We start from the raw sequence: 9,041 nt of genomic DNA on the forward strand, positions 1-9,041 counted from the left end.
GAAAAAAGGGTTAGAATATAAAGTAGAAGTGTATGTGATAGTGAATGAGTAAAATGCAGGAATCCTATAGGAATGCATCAAGACGGGAACGGGGAGTCCTAACTTTGTGACTTTAATTTTCCCTTTGATTAGAAGGGAGAACTAGCGTGCTAAGGCTATTTTGTAGCCACACTCGCTCGTTTCCCTTATCGAAAGGGGACTCTTCAAGCAAATGTACCCTATAACTAGCATGAGGTGCAAAAATCCTAAAATGAGGGGAAAAGGGGTTCGAGGAGCATGCCAAATGATAAAACTAAGAAAAATGCATGACATGTAGTGAACATGCAAGTATGCATTAATGAAAGGGGATGGCCTATTGGGTCTAGCATTGGACTAGCCCTTTCTATGAATTCCTAACGGAATAATGAGCCACAACTAGCATTGGACTAGTGTGGTGACGTACATTCATCCATCACATTCATTCATGGCTATGGAAAGCGAGTAGACATGCCAAACACTCATAAACACATAGCATATAACACTTAGCATGCTCGACTAGATGCAAGAACCTAATAAAGCAAGTAACACATAACAACAAAAGCAAGCAATCAAGCTAAAGGACCTATTACATTTGCTAGCTAGGCACACGTCTTCAATAGGTCTTCATCAAATGCTCCTCCAAGCCCTATCTATTACAAGCCAAGGGGTGTACACATACCCCATAAAGAATAACTTAAATAAAAGCAAAAATAAAAATGAAATAAATGAAAGGAATTAAGGAAAGGCAAGGGAAAGCAAGTAGACATGCAATTTTCACTTAGCACGTTGGATCTGTGAGAACCCTGAAAATAGACACATAAATATCAGTGCATATTTTATTTGCATTTTAATTCCTTAATAAATTTTAGCACTAAGTCTAATTGTTTTTAGATAAGTGCGTAGAAATAAACGTTATGTGCAAAATAAAAGAATTGTGTTAAACTACTAAACTTCTTGGTTTTGTTACATTAACTTCATATTTCGATGGTAAACTATTTCATTGATCTGATCATTAATTTCTTCGAATTCTTGAATGGTAATTAATTGTTTTGAAATAAAAGTGTAGAGATAATTTTTAAGTAATAAATAATATAATTGTGCCAATATTGAATTATTCGGTTTTGCTATATTAAATTAATATTTCTTGAGTTAGATTTAATTTTTTTTCGCCTTAATATAAAATGTTAGAATACTTAATTCCTTTATGCTAAATTAATGGTACTTGAGCCGATATATTTTTGAGGAAACGTTACAAGTACTAAGTATTCTTAGGATGTGAAAAATTTCTAGGATTAATTTTCGCAAGGATAATATATAATTAGGCGTTTAAAATCACACTTGGGGATAATTTTTAGAATTAAGTTGAGATTGGGGAGCAAAGTGAAAAGACTAAAATACCCTTGCAACCTTAACATTTCCATGCAACCAAACAATCCCTCTGACAAATTTCCATCACCGCACCATTCGACCAATAGGAACTTTCACCATTCCTACACTCAAACCCAATTCAGCCGCATACCATTGCCATTTTCTCTCTGCACCAACTCACCCAGTCCGCAACCAAACACTTCCTCTCCAGCCTCTGCCTTGTGACCATCGACAGAGAGTGCGAGAGAGAGAGCGGCAACCGTGCGTCCGAGAGGGAAGAAAAGGATCCGCGAGCGGTAAAAATTTTTCTGGTTCCGTCCGTGAGTTGAAGTAAGACAGAGAGAAACCGTGAGAGAGCTTCACCCTTCTGCACTTCCGTTTCTACCAGCTGCAATCAAGTTTCCAGCCGCAACAACCACCAGTTCCATCATCTGCCACAGCCCACGCAAATCAGAATTTCAGCCGTGCGTGAGAGCCGAGAGGAAGAAAAATTTTCCGAATTTTTGTGCGTGAGCTGAGCTTCCAACTGAGGTAGATTCTAGTTTTAGATTAGCTTTCTAGAGGTTGATGATGGTGTTTAAGTACTTGCATGTGGGATTTGTATGTTCGGATGTTGAAATCTGTCTTGGTAGCATCTGGTTCTGCCGAGAGTAGATTAGGAGTTGCAGTTTTAATTCTTGTTTCCCTGACATCATCTGAGCATGAATCGGTGATTAGCTAACAAAAACTGAGTGGATTAAGCTAGTTATAGCTTTGCATGTGAGTTTAGGCGGCCAGATTTGTAATTAAGAAAAGAAGAAAATTTCTGTGCGCTAGTTATGTTTCTGCCGAGAGCTTGAGCTGGAAATTTTGGTTTTAATTTGCTGGGTGTGATGATTTGAGCTTAATCTTGGATCAACCTGATAGATAAGCTCCTTATTTAGTATTGCATGTGAACTTTATGGCTAGGAATTTCGGTTGCATGACTGGAAAACTTATTAGAAAATTTCTGGACTGCTGAACTAATTTTTCCAGATTAGCCGTTGAAGTTGTTTTGGAAATTGCTTGGGTATTTTAGCATGAATTTTGCTGGAACGTGTTTGATTTCCACTTAGTTAGGTGTTTGACTAATTAAAATTAAATGATTAAGCCTTGCATGAGGTGTTTTGGTCTGGCTAAGCTAGAAACAAAAATAAACAAGAAAATCTGCTGTATGCAAGATTATCCAAGAAGAGCCGAATGAATTCCTGGATTTTTGGGATGTTTGTAGTTGTTGATTGAATCTGATTTTGAACGAGAGATGTTAATTACCTAGCTAAGTGTTGGCATGTTGAATTTGAGTAACTAATACCCTGTTTTGGCCAAGGAAAAGCTGGAGTTAAGAACATACAATTGCTAGAAATTTTTTTTTGTGAACTGCCGTGAATTCGAACCAGGAAATTTTGAAGATTGTAGCTATTGTTTGGATTTAACTTCGAATTGGAAGCAATTTGTAGCTAACTAAGTGTTTGCATGTCCTAATGGAGTACCTAAAACTCTGTTTCAACCAAAGAAAGTCTTGTTTTAAAAACCATTGTTGTTGCTGGAAAATTTGGTTAATGGCCGAATGAGAAAGGAGCTGAAATTATTATATTGGCTTGAAAAATGTTGTTGATAATTGGCTATAATCCTAAGTAAAATGTCTTATAACATCTTGTGCTAGTTTCATGTTTATCTTATTGATTGTAACACTTGAAAAAAAAAAACGGGTGTATTGGAACATGAACTAAAACAATTTCTGAAGGAAAATATTTTCCCAGCATGGCTGAATTGGTTGGGACTTTTGATAGGTTTATTTGCTGGATTCATGTATTATTTACTTTAGCTTGGTTTGGACAGATTATAAGCTATACGTTTAGTGATTCTAGTAAGTAAAAGTTGGAGTTTTAATGGACATCTTGGATTGAAATTTTGCTGGAATTTTCTTGACTATCGAAACAAGAAAAGAAAATCTGAATTTTAGAATTACTTGGGAGTCAAGTTGGCTGTGTTTTTCTTCTTGTTTTGGATTGAAATCCTGATTGATTTGTAATTGAAAGTGATTATTTGTTGACAAGAGCTAATGATTGATGAAGCTCTTAGCCATTTGAGTAGTTTTGCAATAATTTAATTTTTGGTGAATATGTTCAAGTGATTGGTTGAAATGCAATTTGGAGGCCCACGATTTGTGAGCTGGAATTGTTTTAATACTTTGGACTTCCTCTGGTTGATTTTGATTAGAATTGAATCTGTTGAGACCTAGGGCTAATGATTGATGAAACCCTAGTGAAATTGATGTTCGAATTGTGTTTTTGCTATATTGGTGACTTGGAATATAATGTGCAAATGAATTGGAATCGTGAAGTCCATTCTAGTCTTTTGAATTCAAGTATATTTAAATCAAATTTTGTGAAAATATTCCGCTTTAATATCAAGGGATAGAATTCGAGTTTAGTGTAGTATTATTAGAAAGTTAGATATTGGGACTTTCAAAACCTTGCCGACTAGTTAATTCTTTTATTTTACTTAAACTATCCTTATTACTTTTAGAGAGTATTTGTATCCAACTCTTAAACTTTAAATTTTCTTAAAACTATTCTTGACCAGCTGTTTTAAAGGAAATTTGGAAAAAAAAATACTAGATTTAAGTAATTTCAAATAAAAGGCATAGAAAACTTATTCGGCAAGGAAAAAACCCGTCTGAACCACTTTGGTTCTAGTTTGCACCCTTGAAATGAAATATCTTTAAATAAACCACATGAAACACTTTATACCTTACTAGTCTTGATGTTTAAGAAATTTATTGATTTGTTTCAAGGAAATAAACTAGTTTAATACAAGATAATCTTTTATATGTTTGAAGTCAAGAGTTTGCTTAGTAAAACTTATAGTTCTTAAAACTTGGATTTCTAGGATTTAGCGAGGACTTGGACTACGATTCCCGGCTTGACCTTTGAACTTCACTTTTGGTGAGTGTCCCTGCTTGTTCTATGTTATGTGGTTAAGCGCTTTATCAATTCGCTATGTGATAATTGTCAAAATGCAATAAATGATTTTTGATCCATCGAAGTGAGCAGTGTGTACTTTATCGCACTAGCCGTTCGAGTGGTGACGTGTGTGAAACATTTTCTAATGAATCTGTGAATCTAAATGTAGTTGCGTCGCTGGGTGAATCCCTCGACATGTGAATCCAACTACCATAACATCTGAATCTGTGAATCTAAATGTAGTTGCGTCGTTGGGTGAATCCCTCGACGCGTGAATCTAACTGCAATAAGTCGCTGGGTGAATCCCTCGACTAGTCTATAATAACCACAAGTTGGACGCAACGTCGCTGGGTGAATCCCTCGACTAGTCAATAATAACCTCATGCTGGACGCAATGTCGTTGGGTGAATCCCTCGACTAGTATATATATATATATATAAAAGTGGATCTACATGGATTATAAGTAGTGAAAGTTGACGGAGGGTCAACTACGATGGTATCTGATCAAGCGTGGAAAATGGCTCCTGAGAGCCCCTGTATCCTACCCTGTGCTGTTATACGCTTTCCTAACTGTTTAAATTTGTGCAGTTATTAATCGCTGTTTGAAATTATGTGATTGCATGTTTTGGGGCACCACTGAGTTTTAGCTCACCCCACGTTTATTGTTTTCCTTAACAGGTTCTGGAAACTGAAAGCTGGATGCTTACTTAAGTTTTCCTTTTGGATTGTATTTGAATACTATAACTTATTCTGTGGGCTGTAATGTGTTATTTGAGATAATGCACTTTTCTTTTGGGTTGCCACTTGAAACTGGAAAGTGTGTAAACCCTAATTCGATTACTTGGCCTGTAAATTTGTAATAGAGATTTATGTATTTATCTACCCGGATTGGTACGACTTTATATTTTGGTACGTAGCACGTGGGACGTTTAAGAGCCTCGACTGGCTAATTTATCTCTGCTATCTCTGAAGTTAAGTTGGATGTAAGGATGATCTTATTCGGGAAGATTTGTTTTATCACAGATTAAGTTATCCTTTGAAGGGATTTGGGTTAGAATGCTTGCGTGAGTCCTGGCGAGAGTTGGCCAGACGGCCCGCCAACCCTTTGGTTCGCCTTAGGGGGATGTGGGGTCGCCACTGGATCACATAGAAGAGAAATCAAAAAGATAAAAGAAGTTATACCTCCCTTGAGTTGATGCCTTAAATAGAGTGAAATCACGTATTTATCCTCCAAAATAATAAAAGAGTCAAGGCATCACTTTAATCAAGAAATAATTACAAAAGATAGACATGAAATTAAATCAATTAAATCATGTAGACAACCCACATTTAAGAAGTCAAAAGAAGAAAGGATTTGATTGCAAAAATTAATAAAGTCTTGGGGTCAAAATTAAAGAAAAATAAAGTTCAGGGACTCATTTGCAATTTAAGTAAGGACCAAATTGAAAAAAATTAAAAATATCCAGGGCCACAGTACAGTTAAGGAGAAATTCAGGGACTGATTTACAAAATCATTTTCTGGTTTGTTAATGGACCAAACCATTGGGCCATTTTTTCTTATTTGCTTGGGCCAAAACCTTCCAGGCCCAATCAGAAATCCAAAACAAAAGGGAATGGGCCATTTCCACTTTTCCTGGGCCAAGTTCCCTTGGCCCAATCGGAAGTCCAAGGAAAAACAAGTGGGCTAGTACATTATTGTGGCCCAAAAATTAGCCAACCAAAAAGATGGGCCTTGACTCTCTAGCCCAAACCAAAAAAAACAAGCAAAATAAACTAAAACAACTTTCTTAAACCCAAACACAAAATAACCTCTTGGCCCTAAACATTTATTTCATTAAACCCAACAAGATAAACAAATCAACAAAAAATATTAAGCCACAATTATGACCCACAAATCAAGAATTAATCTATTCAAAAAAAATCACATAAAATATGTAAACAGAGGATTAAACTTAAAAGGGTAAAATTAGTTCAATTTTCCCAGATTTTGGGCCTCGGTGAACAAGAGGGAGACTTGAGGGATCAAAGTGTAATTTTCAGAGAGTTACTTCATACAAAGCTACGGAGAACTTCACTCATGCAATTTTTACAACTAAACACTCTTTCTGCAACTTTTCTCATGCTTTTGAACTTCAACAAATTAGCAGGGCAGATTCACAAACTTCCCAAACCAAAACCCAAGCCCAAACTATTATCAAACTCATCTTTTCAAGATTCTATCATATATGCGGGAGGATGGCAGAATCAGAAATGATGAGGATTTCATGCAAACCAGAATTCAAACCAAGCTTTCTGCTAAGAAGGGTTCAACAGCTAGGGAGGCTTTCTACAATAATTTTTCTGCGGCAAATTTTTATCAAAACTCAACTAAAATGCCTTAAACCTCTGCCGAAACTTCAAAACAAATCCACAAGATAAGGGCCTAAGATTCCAACCATAATCTTGCAATCAAGAAACAAAAAAAAAAAAAAAAACTCAACATTCATAGAAAACATCTCTCCAGGTTCTCGGATGGGGCAAATGGACAGATTTTATTCAAAAGGGCAGATGTAGACACCAAATTTTTGGTGTAATTTCATTTACTGTTTATTTTTTTTAGTTTTTTATTTATTGTGTTAGTTTTATTCGATTGTTAGTTTTTAGTTTCTAGTTTTATTTTTATTTTTAAGTTTTAGCATAGAATTTCTTGAAAAAAAAAGAAAAATCATAAAAAAGAAAAAAAGGAAAATTGTTCACAAAAATACGTTCAAATTCAATCTTTTGGCATTTTGGTTTATTTTTGTTAATTTATTTTGAAAAAAAGAAAAAGGAAGGAAAAAAGAAAAATGATGAAAAATGGAAAAATGAAAGGAAAAGATTGAAAATGGTAACTTTGTTATTTTTTAGTTTGTTTATTTTGATTAAAATTGTTGTTTTATTATTATTTAGTTTTACTATTATTTTTGTTAAATTATTAAGTTGAAAAAACAAACAAAGAAAAAAAAAAGAAAAAAAAACAACAACAACAGTCGCGGCATGCAAGCTGCATTTTTTTTGCAGCTTTGCAAGGAAGGACTCGGGGAGCCCTTAGCTGCAATATGGAGAGGATGGCTGAGTTGTTTAGGGCTAGAGGGCTAGTATAAATAGAAAAGAAAAAGGCAGCCGGAAAGAGGGAAGTTTTTGGGATTGACGGCTAGAACTAGAGAGAAAGGAAGAAAGAGTGGGGCGGCTGATGAAGAGAAAAGAGAGATCTGCCGATGAAAAGAGAAAAACTGAAAAGGAAAAGGGAGAGCTCGAGAGGCTGACGGCTAGATTGAGAGCTAAGCAGAGAGGAGGACGGCAGGGAGAGAACCGAGAGTTCTGTGAAGAAAGAGTGAAAACAAAAAGGGGAGGCTGGGTGAGATTGAGAAGCAACGACAAGGAAAGACTAGAATCGTTGGCTCGTGTATGCTCCACCGAAATCTGCAACTTCATCTCCTTCGACGTCTGGTGGAGCGAGTGGAATTTCTTGCGAGTGTCAGCTGCAATCTCAAGCCCAAAGAGCAGTAAAGAGGTAATCTTTGTTTGTTTTTCCTTCTTCTTGATTGTTTCCAGATTTGGTCGAGACTGAATGTTCATGATTGTTCGTTCCCTGTTGTTTCCCCGCGCCTTTCTTTCCGTTCATTTTTGAGCTAAAAGCTGTTCCTTTCTCTATTGAATTTGATGGCTTGGTCGAGTCTTTCTTCAGTAGTTACGGCTTAGATTTGTGTGTTGAAATGGAAATTTGGTTATATAGGTGAATTGGGATGATAAGTCAAAGAGTTTTATTAGAATCTTGTATGAAATATTTGCCGTGGGATGAGCTGTAAAGTTTGCAGCAGAATTTTGAATCTCCGGGCCCTTTTTGTCTTGTTTTCTTATGTCTGCATGCTTGATTCTTATGTGTAATGATAGTCTTATGAATGTTGGGTTTCAAAGCAGTGCTCAAAATCTTTGCAAAACCATCCGTGGTGGCTAACAGGCTGCCAAGTTGTAGAAATCAGAAATCAGAAAAATAGGATAGTAAAGCTTCTACCCTGCTGCATTTCTTTTACGTTTCTTGTTTCTTTTGGGCCCAGATCATCTTGTTTGGGGTAGTAAGGGATAGGCAACCATATTTGCTCAATGTCAAGGGTGATGTTTGAAGGTTTGTGCGTCTGGTTTTTCCTTTTACGTGAGTCAAAGCTGCATTTGTTGCAGCAGTACAAAAAAACTTTGGCTTTCTCTTGGCAGTTTTCTTTCCTACATTTGCTCACCAAATTTCGGCCATCTAACTTGATGCATGATCTTATATGGAGAGAGGAATTGGATGGGTGAAGATTGGTTTGGGTTTGTATGTTGAAGTCCTTAAAACCTTTGAGCTATGGTCAATCACTTTGTTGGAAGAATGGACAAATCTGGTTACCGAATGCTGGCTGGAATTTTTTTCCATTTCTTTGGTTTGTTGAGATGTTGAATTTGCATCATGAAGCTGCGTTTTCTTTTCCTTCTCATTATCCCAAATCCTCTCAGTTTTTTTTGAGTTGAGTCGCTAACCTCATAATCCCTTCTCCATTGCATGGTTGTGTCAAAGCTGATTAAAAATGCAGCAAGTTGTTGCAGCAGTTTCATCCGTAGGCTTGCACAAAATTTTAAGAGTTTGCATGGTTTCTTTTTATGCTTGTTGTTTGATTG

General features: G+C 36.2%; 1 long non-coding RNA gene across 1 annotated transcript; it reads left to right on the forward strand.

The window, feature by feature from the left end:
- Nucleotides 1-1,621: 1,621 nt before the first annotated feature.
- LOC140004942 (uncharacterized) lies at nt 1,622-5,272 on the forward strand. The gene is made up of 3 exons (XR_011812760.1): nt 1,622-1,917; nt 4,297-4,352; nt 5,049-5,272. It is a non-coding gene; the product is annotated as an uncharacterized lncRNA (long non-coding RNA).
- The last annotated feature ends 3,769 nt before the right edge of the window (nt 5,273-9,041 follow it).

This window comes from Coffea arabica, chromosome 4c (assembly GCF_036785885.1).
Source record: "Coffea arabica cultivar ET-39 chromosome 4c, Coffea Arabica ET-39 HiFi, whole genome shotgun sequence".
NCBI lineage: Eukaryota > Viridiplantae > Streptophyta > Magnoliopsida > Gentianales > Rubiaceae > Coffea > Coffea arabica.